Below are 17,406 nucleotides of genomic sequence, written 5' to 3' on the forward strand. Positions count from 1 at the left end.
CCATAATCGCACGAGAAGATAGTGATCATAACGCCCTGTGCTTGGAACTACAAACTTTCAACGAGCCCATAGAATCTGAAATTAAAGGTGGGAAAATCAGCCTGGATGTCGTTGTATCAAACAACATGAGGCATGTTAAATGGGACAGATTCATAGAGAAGCCTGAGGAATTAGAAGATCTTAAAAAAGTGGTAACTAATGAAGTGGCTAAATTAAACACACAAGCGACTGGAAATACATTTTTATCATCAATGGACGAGGTCCATACCACCTTTTTTCTAAATCTCCCAAAAAAATTTAAAAAGCCCCTAGTGGGTGAGAAATCCAATAAGGGAAAACAACTTATGGCGGAATGGTTCAACAAATCTTGTAGAACAGCTCGCCAGAGTTTAAGCTTGGCCCTTAGATCGAAAAATATGGAAAATGTGAGATCTGCTAGAAAGCTATATAAACACACACAGCTAGTGGCAAAAAAGGAATGGGACGAGGATCACTGGCAGGATTTGAAAACTGCTTGTCTGTCCAAGGATCAAAAGAAGTTTTGGGCGATAGTGAAGTGGGATAGAGGCGGGGTTGCACCATCTCCCCAAAATAATGTGGCAATAAACCAATGGGTTGATTTTTTCAAACCACAATATGCTTCAGTCTTGCGAGAAGGTGAGCACCCACCCCCTCCGGCCATTTATTTTCATACGCAGGTGTTCACGATCAAAGATGTAAATCTAGCACTAGACTGCATAACCAGGGGCCGTGCCCCCGGGATGGACGGGATACCTGCGGATGTATTTTTAACTGATAGATCATCCTGGTGTCAGTACTTCCAATACCTAGCAAATTCTATAGCTATGGGGGCGCCCGTACCCCCCTCATGGAAAGGGGCTGAAATAATCCCAGTTTTTAAAAAAGGGGACAAATCGTTACCCAGTAACTATAGACCTATCAGTCTCATAGATTCTGCCCAGAAACTGATAGGTCGATTAGTACAAAATAAACTACATACCTGGATTGAAGAAAACAACATTTTGTCCCCTTTTCAGGCTGGGTTTAGACCATGTACTAGTTCGGTTGACCAGGTATTTTATTTTCTAGCACTCTATTGGAGGAATGTAAAGCTAACTAATGGGACCCTTTATGCGGTTTTTATAGACTTAAAATCCGCATTTGATTTAGTGCCTCGCACCAAACTATGGAGGGTTCTCGACGAAGCAGGGATAGCTCCAGAACTGCTAACATTACTCGTCCGCTTGCATGAGAACAATTATGCACGAATTAGGTGGGGAACGCAGGGGGAGGTTACTAACACATTCCCTGTAGAGCGTGGCGTTCGGCAGGGATGTGTCTTGGCACCCACGTTGTTCTCCCTGTTTATTAATGGCATTGTAGAATATCTGAGCCGTTCCCCCACAGACGCTCCAGTATTGGCTGGGACTCGCGTACCTGTCCTCATGTTCGCGGACGACACACTGATAGTCTCACGGACACCTAGTGGCCTGCAGAAGGCGCTAAATGCATTCGGTGATTTTTGTCGAGAACGTGGTCTTGAAATAAACACCTCCAAAACAAAGTTTATGTGCTTAAATAAGAGGAAAAATTTTAGAGGTGTTATTAAATTCAACGGCACCCCGCTGGAATAAGTAGAGGCATTTACATACCTAGGGATATCCCTCCAGAAGAATATGAAGTGGACAAACCATATTGATATGGCTGCCCTAAAATTTCACCAGTTAGCGGGAGCAATTGTTTCGAAATATAAATTATCCTTGACTAAACCTATCACTCCAGCCTTAGAGATTTATAATATGAAGGCTATTAGTGCTGTATTATATGGATCGGAATTATGGGGCTTTGGCAACCTGAAACAATTAAGTTTAGCTGAAAATAAGTTCCTACGTTGCTTAACGGGAGTTCCCCGAAGTACCCCAATGATTCCATTAGCATATGATCTTGGTAGGAAAAGAGTTGAGGATTTGGCACGATTGCGCCCACTCCTTTATTGGCGACGCATCCTGGTCACATCGGAACTTGCGCACTATGCTACCGCCCTAAAAGACATTATTAGGGCTGACCATTTTCACTCTATAGCATGGCTTAAAGAAATCAGAGGCTTGTTAATAAAACTAGACCTGGGGCGTCTATGGAATGATCCAAATGGGTCAAAATTTCCCTCAAAGCCTGCACTTAAAAAAATGTACTGGGACATGACTCTAACATCTGCTTTTAACACTGGCCAGAATGCCAATCTAACAGGACGATACCTCGACATTAAATGTATTCCATCTTGCGAGGCATTTTGGGATTACATAGAGAGGCCTTTTGATAGAAAACTGTATTTTCAGTTTAGAATTGGGTCTCTCCCTGTTAAAGCATTCACCCAAAATTGGTTACCTAATCACGATAATTGTTGTCCTCACTGTCGAGATTTGATCGAAGATGCTGGCCATCTATTGTTTGTCTGTCCATTGTATGTTATTCCACGTCGTAGATGGATAAAACCAGTATGCTTAAATTTGGGAATACGTAGATACAAGGATGCCCTAAGGATACTCGAATCTGATTGCACTCCATGCTTGGTTATTGCTATAGCAAAATTCTTGGGGTGGGCCTGGGTAATACGTTTGCGTACCCTAAAAATGCTAGAAGCTGGATAATGAGTATCTGACACTAAGGTTATTGTTCTACTTTTATTACAAAGGTCTGTTTTAAATTGATGGTATTAATTCATCGGAACTATTCGCCAGCATTATGGTTTAATGAAATTTTAAAAATTGTACATTGTTTTTAAATGTAGTATTTATATTTATTGTTAGGATGTGAATATGCTTTTATGACATGCTGTCGAATAAAGCTTTGAAAAAAAAAAAAAAAAAGAATCAGTAGAATGGCTACTCATGTTTGCTGTCCTGTGAAGGATGGGATTTCCGCACCCGTTCCTGTGCTGGATCAAATTGCTTCACACAGATCCATGCACAAGGCTCAGGATTGATGGCATTATGGGCGCTTTCTTCCATATTTCTAGAGGAACGCAGCAAGGGTGCCCCCCCTTCGCCACTATTATTTACCTTGGCACTTGAGCCACTGGTGTGCAAAATCCGGCAAAAACATGGGAACACAGCACTGCAGTTTCACCTACGGCCCGTCAGCATATCGCTTAATGCAGATCATATGATTTTCTACACACGTCACCCGGAAGATAATTTAAACCCACTAATAAGAGAATATACACAATTTGAACATTACTCGGGACTGAGTATAAATTGGACTAAATCCATGGTGATTCAACTGACACCTGTAACGGAACAACGCCCACTAGATTATCCTCTACAGTGGCGAACAGAGCCAGTTAAATACTTAGGGCACTGCCCTCACAAAGCTGGAAGGTCGAGAGGCCAGATGGATTCGATTGTCACTATCAATAGCTATAAAGACGATGGTGGTGCTGCCCCGCTACCTTTATTTATTCACAAATATACTGGTTGTGCTCATACAACAGTTTTTCATAAGGCCGCGTGCATGCATGACCTCACTTACGTGGCCAGGTAAACAGCCTAGGGTAGGGTGGAAGGAACTATCCACAAGGGGGGTTCGGAGCCGCAGATCTACAGCTCTATTATTATTGCGCACACGCACGTGCATTATCGGATACACCCGCATGCATATCTGCTGCATATGGCAGTGGAGAACAATAGTGCTCGCCGAACACCCCTAGCCGCTCTTTTATCAGAACCGAGGCAGTACACCCCACGTGCCGTCATTAACCTGGTGCGTAACACAACAGCCGCATAGTATGCACTGAGAAAACGAGAAAACAAATTCCCGGTGTATGCTCTGGCCCTGCCACTACGACGTCATCCTCAATTAACAGTAATGCAAGAGAATAAAATGCAAACAGTTCTGGGCGACATGGGTATGCGTACAATGGGTGATATATTTCCCAATGGCCAATTTATATCACAAACAGATGTCATGTCGGCTGCTCACCGCACACCGCTAATGGTATTTCCCTACCTCAGATTACGAGCGGCTCTGAGATATATGTATCCCACTTTTCCTAAGCAGCCGCCAACACACAATGTCCTACAAACATTGGTCACATCACCCACATGTCAACGTCTCATACTAAACTGTACAATGCAGCCCAACGGGAGCAATTCCGAGAACAAGAGCAGGCCCTTGAAATATGGGAAAACGCACTAGACGGTCCGCTATCCGAAGAAGACGGGGATATTGCTGTGCACTTCACAGGCGCTTGCACCTAACTGTAATTTCAGGATTATTCATTTAAAATGTTTACAGCAGATATACTACACAGCAGCACAACTATATAAACACGGCCTCCGTGAGGATGATAGATGCTTACGCTGCAGCGCTACACTTGCAGACTTCCTACATGTTGCCTGGGCATGCCCCCTAATCCAACCCTACTGCAGAAAGTGACAAATGCCCTGGGAATAATGCTGGCAGAACCAATACCCAATACACCGCAAGTATGCCTTTTAGGCTTACACAAAGTGAAACAGACCCGGAGGCATACACTACTAGCTGTAGCTGTACTGCTGGCCAATAGGCGAGCTGCCATGAAGTGGGGAAGTAAGCGGGCACCAAAACAAAATAATTGGATCACGGATATGACATATTGTACGGAGCAGTTGGAAGTCTATGCAGAAAAGCTACCAGAAGCCTCATGCCCTAAAGATTTTTGTGACCTGGTCATACAGTAGTACTTGAGGTCTGAGCAAACAGACTGATGGGCACTTAGTGCAAAATAAAGTGTACTGGATGATTATTATACCTTGACAAATAATGTAACTGTGGTAGATTTTGAAAATCGAGACCTCTGCTGCGTTGACATACATATTTGCTGTGCCAGCACTTCCAATTGTTACTTGCCAACAGGCTTGTGTTGCGTGTGTGTCCTAGACGCAAGTCGGATTACCTTTGTCCTCTGTGTAATGACCTGTGATGTGATTTATGGGTTCTGCTATGTGTCTGATCTTGCGACCTGGATGGTGAGTGGACCCAGTGTGGGCCTCAGGAGACAACGCAAATGGCTTGGGTGGGTTGGGGCAGCCTGCACGCAACTTGGACCAGCTCCATGTGAAGTCACAGGCGTGGCTGACAGCCCCACTCCTTTCCTTGGGGCCTTAGCAGAGGCAGAGGGACCCCAGCCCTTTCTCCATGGTGATTGGAGACTGGCGGTTGAGTATGCTCGCCAGATGGCGCTGACGAATGGAAAGATCTTGGATTATTTGATACCAACAGAGGGGCAGATTTACAAGCCCCTTGCGCCTCTTTGCGCCGCCATTGCAGCACTTTTTTTGCCTCAATGGCGGCGCAAACAATGCACCCTATTTACAACGTGACGCTTCTAGGGAGATGCGTCACGTTGTAAAGCCCTGTGTCACATTCCTGCGTCAGGTATTATTTATGCAGGGGGGCGTTCCTACGCAGGAAAGCCTCGTAAAAGTGACGCAGTGAAATCTACAAGATTTCACTGCATCACTTTTAAGACGCAACTACGTCAAAACCTTACGCCTGCTTGAAGCAGGCGTAAGGAGTGCCGCAGTGTAGTGGGAATAGGGCCACAAAATGCATTGCTGGCATTGCGTCGTGCTTGTGACACGACCCCAGCAATGCATGACTTTTGCCCCAACAGATGTGTCGGAATTTCTGATGCATCTGTCAATCCTTCCACCATGGTGCGCCGCATTGTAAATATGGTGCATCCATGGTGGCGCAAGCATTTTTTAGGGTGGCTCAAGGAAAGTGACGCATCTCTATAGATGCGTCACTTTCTTGTAGATCTGCCCCAGAGTGTTTACAGGAAAGCATACACTGGCTGTGACCTACACGGGACGACACCTCACTGTTGTGTAAGGAGCGGAGTGCAACATTAAGCCCTATGAACTTTGACCTAATGCCTTCTTAGACATGGGCAAAACAGACACATTTCAAAATAGTTACTGTTTGTTTTGTGGAAATCCCCCGAGCTGTAACAAACGTACAAAGGCTGCAGTTCATTCTCTTAATGGAATTTCCGATTGTTAGATATTTTGTATCACACATCCTGTGATACCACTAGATTCATGCACTAGTCTACAGTACATGATATTCACATGTGCATTTGTTATTGGCTCCTGGCTAGAAGCCTGACAGCTCATATCCAAAGTGCAAGCATTTACTGCACAGCTACTCAGATCATTGGTAAGGTTCATTGGAGCTGGCATTGGATACCCCCGGGCCACCCACATTGGCCTGGAGATTCCTGTCCCACTCCCTTCTGAATGCGGTGTTCGAGGAGCAATAGATTATTTCTCCGCTTTAACATTGGCTCCGTGGCAACGTTTGAAACTGGGAAGCTTCGATAGAAGATATCCAGGAAGTCATGTTCTCCAAACATGCCAGTGTACTGAGATGGCTTCGGGCAGGTTGACACGGTTAGAATCCGAGATAGCTGCTCCAGAGCACGTTCATAGCAAGACAGCAGAGAGGAGCATCCTGGGGGAGATTGAGGCTAAATTGGTGGAATATACCGAGGTGGAACACAGCGAAATCACGTATTTGGGTAAATGCGCGACTACATGGGTTTACAGGGAGGGCGAATGACCTAGTACAACCCTTAAAGCACTCTTACGACATGATTTTACCTAATAAAGGTGGGTTGGGGGAAACATTGCAGACTCCAGAGCAGCTCAGGGGCCACTTCCAGAGTTATAATTTGCAGACTAATACACAACACACCTCAGCCATGACGAACAAGCTACTGAGGACTACCTACCGCATGTCGCAATGAAACAGCTGACTTAGGGCCCTCCATCCAGCTGAGATAGTGGCAGTGCTTCAAGATATGCCTGGTGGGAAATCACCAGGTACTGACAACCTAACAGTTGCCTTTTACAAAGAATATTAGATGAAGTTATTGCCCCACCCTGCCTCACCTTTTGAAGAAATGGTCAAAGGGGTCTGTATGCCTCCTACAATGTGTGAGGCACTCGTTGTTACCCTATTGAAACTGGGCAAGTCTGCCGACTGTTGGTCCCCTATCGCTGTTGAACACTGATATTAAAATCTTTACAAAGACTGTCACCAATAGGCTTGCGCCCCTACTCTCAGGCATAGTTGGCTGGTATTATCCCGGGCAGATAGCAGATATACAATCTTAGAACCCTGTTTGGTGCTATTTCTAGGCTTGACTTGGAGGTTCGCACTACTGTGGTATTTCTGGATGATGAAAAAGCATTTGATTCTGCCGAGTGGGGGTTCTTGATGGCAGAGTTGAGGGGGATAGGGGTGCAAGATGTCTTCCTGCAACTCATACGGGTATTACATACAAAGCTGACAGTGTGGACTAGGGTTAATGCCATCATAACAGACAATCGGCACCAGGCAAGGTTGCTGCATCGCTGCTGTTAAACACCCTGATTGCCGAGCCCCTGGCATGCGCACTTCCCGAATATCAATGAAAATGGGGGATCTGCTTTCTCCATTGCAACCTAATTATCTCTGCATACGCGGATGATACTCTCCAGGAATGCAGAGCATAGTCTGACTCCTGTTCTCTGTGAGGTTATACTGTTTGTTGGGCCTTCTGGCTGGTGTAGTAATTGAGACAGATCCTTAATATAGCCCCTTACAGCACCCATAGTATCCCTTTGAAGTGGACTAATGACCCATGGCAGTGCTTGGGTATACAGCTTCACACTGACTCATCGGTGTTACTGGTAGACAATTGTGGCAAAGCTATAGACCGGCTCACGGAGGCTGTCGACAGATTGATCAAGCTTCTGATGTTGCTTAGCAGGTGCCTCCCCCTAATGAAGATGATGGTGCTGCCCCATGCGATTTATAAAGCGGGACTGTTACTCCGAGGAGTGTCCTGGCACTACTGTAGAAGGGATATCAGCCAGTCCGGAAAAAGAGGGGAACTAGGGGCAGGCAAAAAGCCAGGTCTTCATTTTTTTGAGAATAATAGTGTCACCTTGATGCACCTGTGTGGCACAATGTATGTTTGCCCATTATTGGATGCATGTCCCGCATGACCTTCTGCACTCATGGGTATAAAAGGACGCTACCTCCCCGCTTTTACTGCCTAAGAAGCCGTTGGACACGCCTATAATGCATTATAACACTCTTGACTTGATTAACACTATGGCATATGCTTGGAAGAGTCTGGCTGAGCTCCAGGCAGTGCCACTACCTTATTAACCACTGCTGCCAATGCGGGTTCCCCTGGGGAAGGAGAAGAAGGCAGCAGAAGTATTGCATGACTTGGACTTGCAGCAGATGATTGACTTCTTTCTGGATGGTATACTGAATAACTGAGAACAGGTGCATGTGCAGGAGGGCACTCACACATCATCGGCCATGTTCCAGTTTTACAGCACATGACACACCATGCGGGATTTGTTAAGGGAGAGATTGAAAGAGCCTCATGAGCTGGCAGCCATGACTTATATGCTACAGATTGAAACCCTCCAGCAACTTTCATGAAACTTTATGCTTGCCTGTAGGGTACATGGCAACCGGGATTACTTAGGCAAAGCTGGCTTGGCAAGAAGAGTCAGGGGTAGCCTTGCGTGACAAGCAACAGATATATTGCCGGTCAGTTATTAAGACGATATCCTTGAACAGCTGACATCAATTAACACACTTTAAGTACCTCAACAGAGTCTATTACACCGCCAGCAACCTGTTCCGCATGGTTTACATAACAGTTCAGGATCGATATGGTGAAGAAGAGGAAGGGTTTGCCCACGTGGAGTGGTTCTGCCCCAGAATACGGAGATTCTGGGATACAATTTTGAGAGATATTCGTGAGAAAATGGGGGAGCTGATTGAGCTGGCTCTCCTTCTGAAACTACTGGGCTTATGATAAGGACCTCCTGAAGACTGTTTGGCAACTGGTAGCATTAAGAGTGCTGCTGGTGAAGCACAAAATAGCTATGCAATTGGTGAAGGGGCCGCACCCTGTGGGAAAGGGCGCACGTTGACATGATCCAAATACCCAGTCTGATGCTTACATGATCTAATGCCAATTTGAAGCAGGCCAAAAGACATTTGGGGACCGAACCAGGCAAACCAGGTTGAAACTGTGAATGCTGAGAGTGAGAACACAGAGAGCAGCGATATGGCAGCGAGTGGTGCTGATCCAGAGTTCATGTGTTAGATGACCAGAGCAACCCTTAGTGTGCTGAGTGCATTGCCGAAATGACTGCAAGTAGGGGGTGTGAGTGGATGGCTCAATCTCTTTCAATGAGTGGTGAGTAATAGGTGAGATTGGCGGCAGAACATGCGAAACATCGCTGTGACCTTTCAGGATGCAACATGACACAATTTCTTTAATTGTGCAGTTTGTTCGAGTCTGTTTCATTCTGTTCTTTATGTGTAACTTGTCATTGCATTTTGAATGGTTGACAAAAACTGAAAATAATGTGTTAAAGAAGTGCTGAGGAACTTGGCAGTGCCAAGCCTGTGTATGAGCTCATCAGTTTGGGGTTGGAGTCTGCGTCAGTTTTCATGATAGAATTGAGACCCCGGTAGTTCATGCCGAACCTAAGCTCTGGATTGATGCCTGGTCAGGTAGCTTTGGGTACCACCATCACAGCAATGGAACAGGGACTGTTGGAGGACTCAATCCAGTATTTTGGAGACCTGCTCCTTGATACTTGCCCTCACCTTGTCTGACAACCTGAAAATCTTATTTTTAACAGGTGGACTGTCTCCAGTGGTTATGTAATGGATGCAGAGCTATGTGAGTCCAGGGGTGAAGGAGAAAAAAAATGTGAACTGCCCAAGTAACTGGTAAAAGTCACTCTCATATTCTGGGGTCAGAGCAGGGGAAAGGTTTACACCCACTACAAACCCATTGTGTTTCTGGGCAGACAGGAGTTCAGGGAGAGACTGCTCTCCTCTTCTACTCCCTAATCTGTCACAAGGAGCATGCTCCTTTCTGACCTCTCAAAGGGGCATATTATCAAGAAACGGCGTTAAAATTATTGCCGCTTTAGCAGCAGAAAGCTGCCGCTAAAGTGGCGATAGTGGGCTTGATAATATGCCCTTGAGAATTCCCATAGAAGTCCATGTTCTGTTGTCAACATTGGCTTCTATTGAAATTCTCTGCGGCATATTATCAAGCCCATTATCGCCAATTTAGCGGTAGTTTTCTGCCGCTAAAGCAGCAATACTTTTAACGCCGTGCTTGATAATATGCCCCAAAGTTTGGTTTGAGGTGGTACAGGTATAGAATCCTTAGGGGGTTCCTAGTCTTGAGAAACACCAAGTAGGTGGACTCTACCTTTCGCTTTTTCACCTTATATACGCCTGTCCAGATATCTTGGAGAGCTCCGGCTTCACAGGCTCCATGATAGGGGTGGACGGTAAATTCCACTCTGCCAGCGGAGTTTGTAGAGTTTTGGCAACTCTGTGTTTTGCTTGTAATGCAGAGTTACAGCCAAACCTCACCAACCGTGGCAAACTTTTTCTAAAGAGCAGCTCACCAATGGTAAGTTGGCCAACTTGAGCAAGAATTGGCTTTCCCTAGCAGCTTTTTTAGGGGCTAGGAGGGCACATGGGGAGATTTTCTTGATGCGGGTGGCTGTGAATGTTCGCATTGAGAAAGCTGCAGCTCAAGTAGAAAATCTACTCGAGAGGCAGCAAAAGAAGCTGTGTGGTGATATTACAGCACGGAACAAGCTCCCAACATAAAAAATCAATGCAAGCAGCGTGATGTGACATGCTGATTTCTGCCTATCTTCGGAGCTCTGTGAAATCTCACTGAGTTTTCATGTATCTCTGAAGAATTCCGTGGAGTGAAACTCCACCTGTTCTGCCCACCCCTACTCCATAACCCACATATTCTGGTCAGGTTGAAACTCTAGCAAAGTGGCCTTCTGCTCATTCTAGAGCTCCATAGCATCCTGACTGGCTTCAAGATTACTTTTCACCTATTCCCAGAAGTGATACACCTGGTTGCAGTGAACCAGCATGGTGCTGACCACATCCGGAGGAGGATTCCTGGGAGCTTACTGCCATCCCTCACTCTATCAAGGTTAAGAGGTCCCCTAACAGGGTAGCCATACAGGAGTTCAAAGGGTATAAACCCCGGTCGCTTCTGTAGGACCTCCCTGTAGGCAAACAGAAGGCATGGGAGAAGGATGACCCACTTACGCCTCATGGGCTCGGGTTGGCCTATTATCATGCCCTTCACGGTCTTGTTGAATCTGGCCACAAGACAGTTGATTTGGGGTTGATAGGGTGTTGTGAACTTATAAGTTACCCCACATGGACTTCATGTGCACTGACATGAAGTTAGTGCCTTTGTCAGACACTACCTATTTAGGGAGCCCCACACTTTTAAAAATCTATATCAGGGCCTTGGACACAGCTGGTGCAGCCACCCACCTCAGCGGGATGGCATGATCCAAAAAGACCAGAATGAACCTGTTGCCTAAAGCTGTCTTGGGGTCCAAGGTTCCAACAATGTCAATGCATACCTTCTCAAAGAGAGTGCCAATGACAGGTAATGGGGTCAGGGGAGCCTTGAGATTTGTCCCTGACTTCCCACTTGCCTGGCAGATGGGACAGGACCGACAGAACGCATCTGAGTCTATCTTTATTTGGGGCCAATGGAAGTGGGCAACAAGCTTGGTGAAGAGCTTGTCTTGCGCCAGATGTCATCCCAGGGGTAAGTAATTAGCCAACCCCAGTAGGAAGACCCTGTAACACTGGGGGACCACGAGTACATAGGCTTCCCTAGATCCAGTAGCAGCGATCTATTATTAGAAGCACTAAGAAAGTAATTGCATGGTATAGCTCTACCATCTTGCAATAATCATGAATACATACAAGTATATAAAACGCATGATAAAAAGTGTGTACTCCTACATTGTCTCCCTAACTAGATGTACCTAAGTGTACCTAGCATCTATGTATGTGTTATGCCAAGATTCCCTCTAGGATCTAGTCAACCTCATTTACCTGAAATAAGAGAATGTGGGACCCTGTCCTGGTCTCACCTTGCTGTGTTACTGTGTCGGCCTAAAGGATGACGTTGGGCTTGAACTTTATACATAGATAATATACAGGAGATATTTGGTCCTGCTGTGCGTCCAAGAAGCCTCATGCATAATGTATGAGATTCGAACTAGGAAAAAAACAGCGTTCTGAAGGCAGTGTCGTATCTAGGTAAAAGGTCAATCCCTATGAACCGTTATGTATGTAATGTAGGGAAGGATATAGGTGAAAGTTTGCAATGTTACCTGCGCCTATATAGGGTACCTATATGGAATATAACACAACCTTGTGGGAGTCCCATCAGATACCTATTTGGACACACTGGTGCTGACCCCAAGGTTTGCCCCATCAGCAAGCTTCCTGGGGTCAGTCAGCATGCTGTCAACTAGGTGCCTTTGCAGCTCTGGAAAACAAATACTGAGCATGTGCTCCCTCAGAATTAGATTGTACAGGCTATTCTAATTCTTTACCTTGTTACCCCGCATTCAACCATTCAGTGCCTTCCTGGAGTAGTTTACAAAATCAACCAAGTACTGGCTATGGAGATTCTGACTGTCCCTGAAACGTTGGTGGCACCGTTCAGGGGTCAGCCTAAGCTTAGCAATAAAGATGGCCAACATGGGGTTGTACGTGGTCTGGTCACCAACCTCTACAGTAATAAGGGTGTCCTGCCCTACTGTAGGCATTTGTTTCCACAAAACACACAATCCCATAATTGCCATTTCCTTTCTTTAATCGTTATTGTAGCCTAGCATCTATTGGGTAATTTGGGCAAACTCCCTTCTCCATATATATAGTTAAAAACAACACAGAATTATGACAGGGATAGGAAGAGCCTAACAGAGCATTATATACACAGGGCACCTATGCAAGAGTATGCTATGGGACATTTGGTGTGTTGCAGGAACATTGGCCTGCTAACCCTGAGCAAAAGACAAAAAGTAATGAGAGGATAAATGGGACGGCGAAGGTTAGGAATGAAGATCAAACGAAGACGTTGAAAAGCAGAGGGCAGGGAGCTGCACTAAGAGAAAGAGCTTTCCAGATTCTGGGAGCATTGTTGGAGAGCGATGTGCAAACCCTGGACAGAGATCTTCTGTCTTTGCAACAAACAGATTGACTCTTCAGAAAATGACAGTTACTGCGAGAGATATTTTGAAATTAAGAGGTTCTTAGGTTTTTACTTTAGCCCTGTTGTTCCCATACAGCAACAGGATTTCATATTTGATGTAAGCACATGCTTAAATGTGGTTTTCGTAACCCTTAGTGTGAGTGAAAAACTTTCCAGTGAAAAGTAAAACTGTAGCATGCGGGGGAAGGCCAGTGGGAAGAAAAGCAGGGGTTTGCTGTGATCTCAGTTACCAGCTTCAACACTAGAAGAAGAGGATACTGAGCTTTAGTTTGAGTATAAGTATATGACAGTAAGACATTGCAGATTTAGCCATGATTTAAGAACTTAGCAGAGGTGGTGTTAAAAAAATAAAACACATTATGTTAGGGAGCCTAAATTACATCCGCTTTCCATGCAATATAGCAACCACCATAGCAAAAGATGGTAGACAACTGGCATTTCAACTAACCAATGTCTCCAATAAAAAAACAGTAATTTGGAACTAAGTGCTAACATTCATGAAAATTCAACCTAGTATATATGCAATTTTTCTAAATACAAATAAATGATGTATAGCCATTTGACAGAAACTTTAAGCTCTCAGCAAAATCTTATCTAATGTGTAGGGAGCCGTTTCACAGAACTAACTTCAGACAAAATCCCAAACTTACTACTTTTGGTATTCACAGAAGTTAGGATTTTGTCTTAAGTTTGTCCTAAGACAAACTTAAGACAGACTTAAGACAAACTTAAGACAGACTTAAGACAAACTTAAGACAGACTTAAGACAAACTTAAGACAGACTTAAGACAGACTTAAGAGAGACTTAAGACAAATTTAAGACAAAATCCTAACTTAAGTCTGTTTTAAATCTGTCTTAAGTCTGTCTTCAGTATGTCTTCCATCTGTCTTCAGTCTGTTTTAAGACAAACTTAAGACAAAATCCTAACTTCTGTGAATACCAAAAGTAGTAAGTTTAGGATTTTGTATTAAGTTAGTTCTGTGAATCGGGCCCGTAGTGTCCGGATATTCCCCTCAAGGAAGCACAGAATGAGGGGAAGATATAATTCATGGATACAGTTATATCCCTATTAGTCTTACAAAATTCAGCTCCCCTTACAAGGTCTAATAACGAGGTTACACTTTTGGAAACTTTGCAAAGTAAAACAATAGGCACTATGGCTTCCAGGCAAATGTCTTGCAAACAATTCAATGCCACAGGAAGGTTCAAACAAATAGAACAGCCTCATTTGATGATTAGTTAATGAAGTCATTGCTACATATGTGACTGTTAAATTGGCCCTTCATAGGTATATATGAACATAATACAAACAGATTTTACCTTTTTTTTGTGGCAGACTTGAGAGTGATGTGTGCTGATTTGGCTACAAAGGATTTTATATTGCAGATTGAAAAAGCCGGGTCAAGTTTGAGATAAACTTAGAATTTTTCTGTCTATCAGTGGAATAAGATGCCAAGGCCTTTTACCCAGTGTTACGACATGGACACTGAAACAAACTGGTGCTAGGATAGTTCCCATAGGACACCATGTGAGACAGATGATAGGTGGGTGATAGATCAGAAAACGGAGATATCAATTTTAACCAGCTAGGCTGAGCTTAGAAAAAAGAGGGACAGCACTTCAGCTGTGGTTACTCCAGTTCCAACATCTGGATTTTTCATGAAGGATGCAAAACATGTATTTTACAGCTAGAAATAATGGAGGTAGAAGTAGGAATGTAGCAAGCAAAATAAGAAGTATGGTATAGGGTATACTATCGGGATTTGGGGATCTAAAAATTCCCACTGTCTAGATCTGACTGTAACCTCCATGTCTTAGGTTGAAATACCCACAGTGCCAGTTCACACTTTCATCTCTAGGTACATAAATGCGTTCCTCTCTGCCGGTTAATATTAGCATATTTTGTTGGCATTGCTACACAGCAGCAACACTGTTGAAAATATTCATACATAAAAATAGGGAAGTAATTAAGAGTGGAGTGACTGCGCTGATACAGATTGGGCTTTCATCTGCACAGAGGTATTTAGCAATTATTTATTCAGGTGATGCCTTTCTACAAATGGAAACTGAAATGATGTTGCATGTCGCAAATTCTATTCTTAAATATGATATTTTCCAGGTCAGTGCTTTCAACCATTAATAGACCTTCAGGTCACATGGTGCAGCATTAGCTTTACAGTAATTGAACATGCCTCCTAAATTACATTTTACAGAAGGGACCTCTGTGGCCCCTAGAACAAATCTACTGGTAATAACATGCAGAAAAATCTAATTTTGGAATGGGTCATTTCTCTGCAATTTTTCTTAAAGGTCCTCCTTAAATTACTAAACATAAAGTCACGAACACATCGAGTGGAAATTTAAAAAAATGTCATATTGTGTTAATTGTCTCCACTTGCAACATTATATTTTACCGTCTACATATTAGTCCACGAGCTTTATATTTTCCTGAGGGTCATTCACTTCACTGAACCTGCATTCTTAGCATATCGCAGATTTATTTTTTATTGTTAAGCCACCACGCTTGTTTTTCTTTGAAATAAAGTGAAACAATTTAAAGTAAAGAAATTGAATAGATGTATATAAAGTTGTCGAATCATTAGTTAAGGGATACTTCAGCAGATCCCACAACCACACAATTTAAACAGAAAGGCAGTTTAAAATACCCATAAAAATGTTTGAGAAAAATATTTCTGATTTATATTAGCTTTTACATTTTAATTGCCATATTGCAGTGGTCTTCAAACTTTTTTATGCCGTGCCCCCCATCCCCCAGTGAAAAAAAAACTCATCCTGCCCCCCCTTAAAATTTTTCACAAGGATTCAAATAAACTGGCAATGTTGAAATATCCCTAGACGTATTTAATCAATGAAGGAAAGTTTTGTTACCATTTTAAAAATGCAATCAGATACATGATTACCAAACATACTATTCTGATCAGGCAGGTCTGACTAACGTGTACAAGTATCCAGAGTGTGATTTTAGAAATGAGGAGGGGGGGTGTGAAGAATGTTTTGAGCCTCTTCCCTTTTGACACCTTCTGCCAGCTAGAAAATACATGACAAAATATGTCCATTTCAGAGTGCCTTAATGCGTTCATTCCCCACCCCTGTTGAAAACAAAGCCCCGTTATCAGCATAATGCTTTCTTTGGTAGAGCCTGGCGCACCCATTGGCATCACTGGAGGTCCCCCTAAGGGGTCCCACCCCCACAGGTTGAAGAGCCCTGCCTGATGGGTATTTATACACCACTGCCATCTACTGGATGGGGATTGATATCCTCGTTCTAGTTTACAATGTATGGTTCGGGGCAGGTATATATGCATGTCTTGAATGCTCTATTGTTGGGGTGATTGCAGGTTCTTTAATGTGTTTTTTTCCCCTTGAATGATGACTTTGGCTACATCATTAAAATGTGTTTAGTTTGACAGATGTGTCAGTGCTATATTAAATTTGTGATATTTAATTGAAGTGTTACATTGACTATTCTGGAGTGATAAGATATTGTAGGTTACATTTGTGGTTTCACATAGCCGATTCCAGAGATTACTAGGGTGCTCATGGGTGCGCCATCAGGCATGGCAGTTATATGTTTTGGAAGATATGGAAGTTATGGAAGAAAGAAGTATGCTGTCCTGCAGAATGAAGAAAACAAATGGTACTGCCGAATATCAACATGAAGAATATCATGGCACAACAAGATAGAGGACAGAATATTGAGACTTAAAATATTCAAGCTAATTGCAAATAGAGAAGATTTACGATTTCTATCTCCGCATCTACGTACCTTGAGGATATATGTATTGTGTAAGCACATATGTGTGGAGTTACTTATTGAAAATCTAGACTCAGTACATTGTCCTTATTATTGAGTATCATTGATAGTCTGAATCTGATTGCATGCACAGAGTGAGACATTCTATGGTTCTGTATTGGCAGTGCTGGGCACATGCTAGTTTAGATCTCCCTGCTCCATCATGAATAGGCCTTCTTAGAGCTGAATAAGAATATGTAGTGCTGATGTAAGTCTGCATCGATGTAAGTCATGTACCTCAACATGGAGGACTTCGAGTGGGCCGGGTTGTTCTTATGCAAGGCTCAGAAGTGGCTGTTCAGTTGCATGGCTGCATGCTGCCAAAGATGTTGGAGCAATGTCTACCATGTTCAGTCTTTTGGCATTGTGCCAGGAAACTCCAGGAAAAGAAACTGTTGGAGATGTATGGGTTAGCAGCAGATAAAATTAGTAGTGCTCCACTGAATTCTT

Source organism: Triturus cristatus, chromosome 3_1 (assembly GCF_964204655.1).
Source record: "Triturus cristatus chromosome 3_1, aTriCri1.1, whole genome shotgun sequence".
Lineage (NCBI taxonomy): Eukaryota > Metazoa > Chordata > Amphibia > Caudata > Salamandridae > Triturus > Triturus cristatus.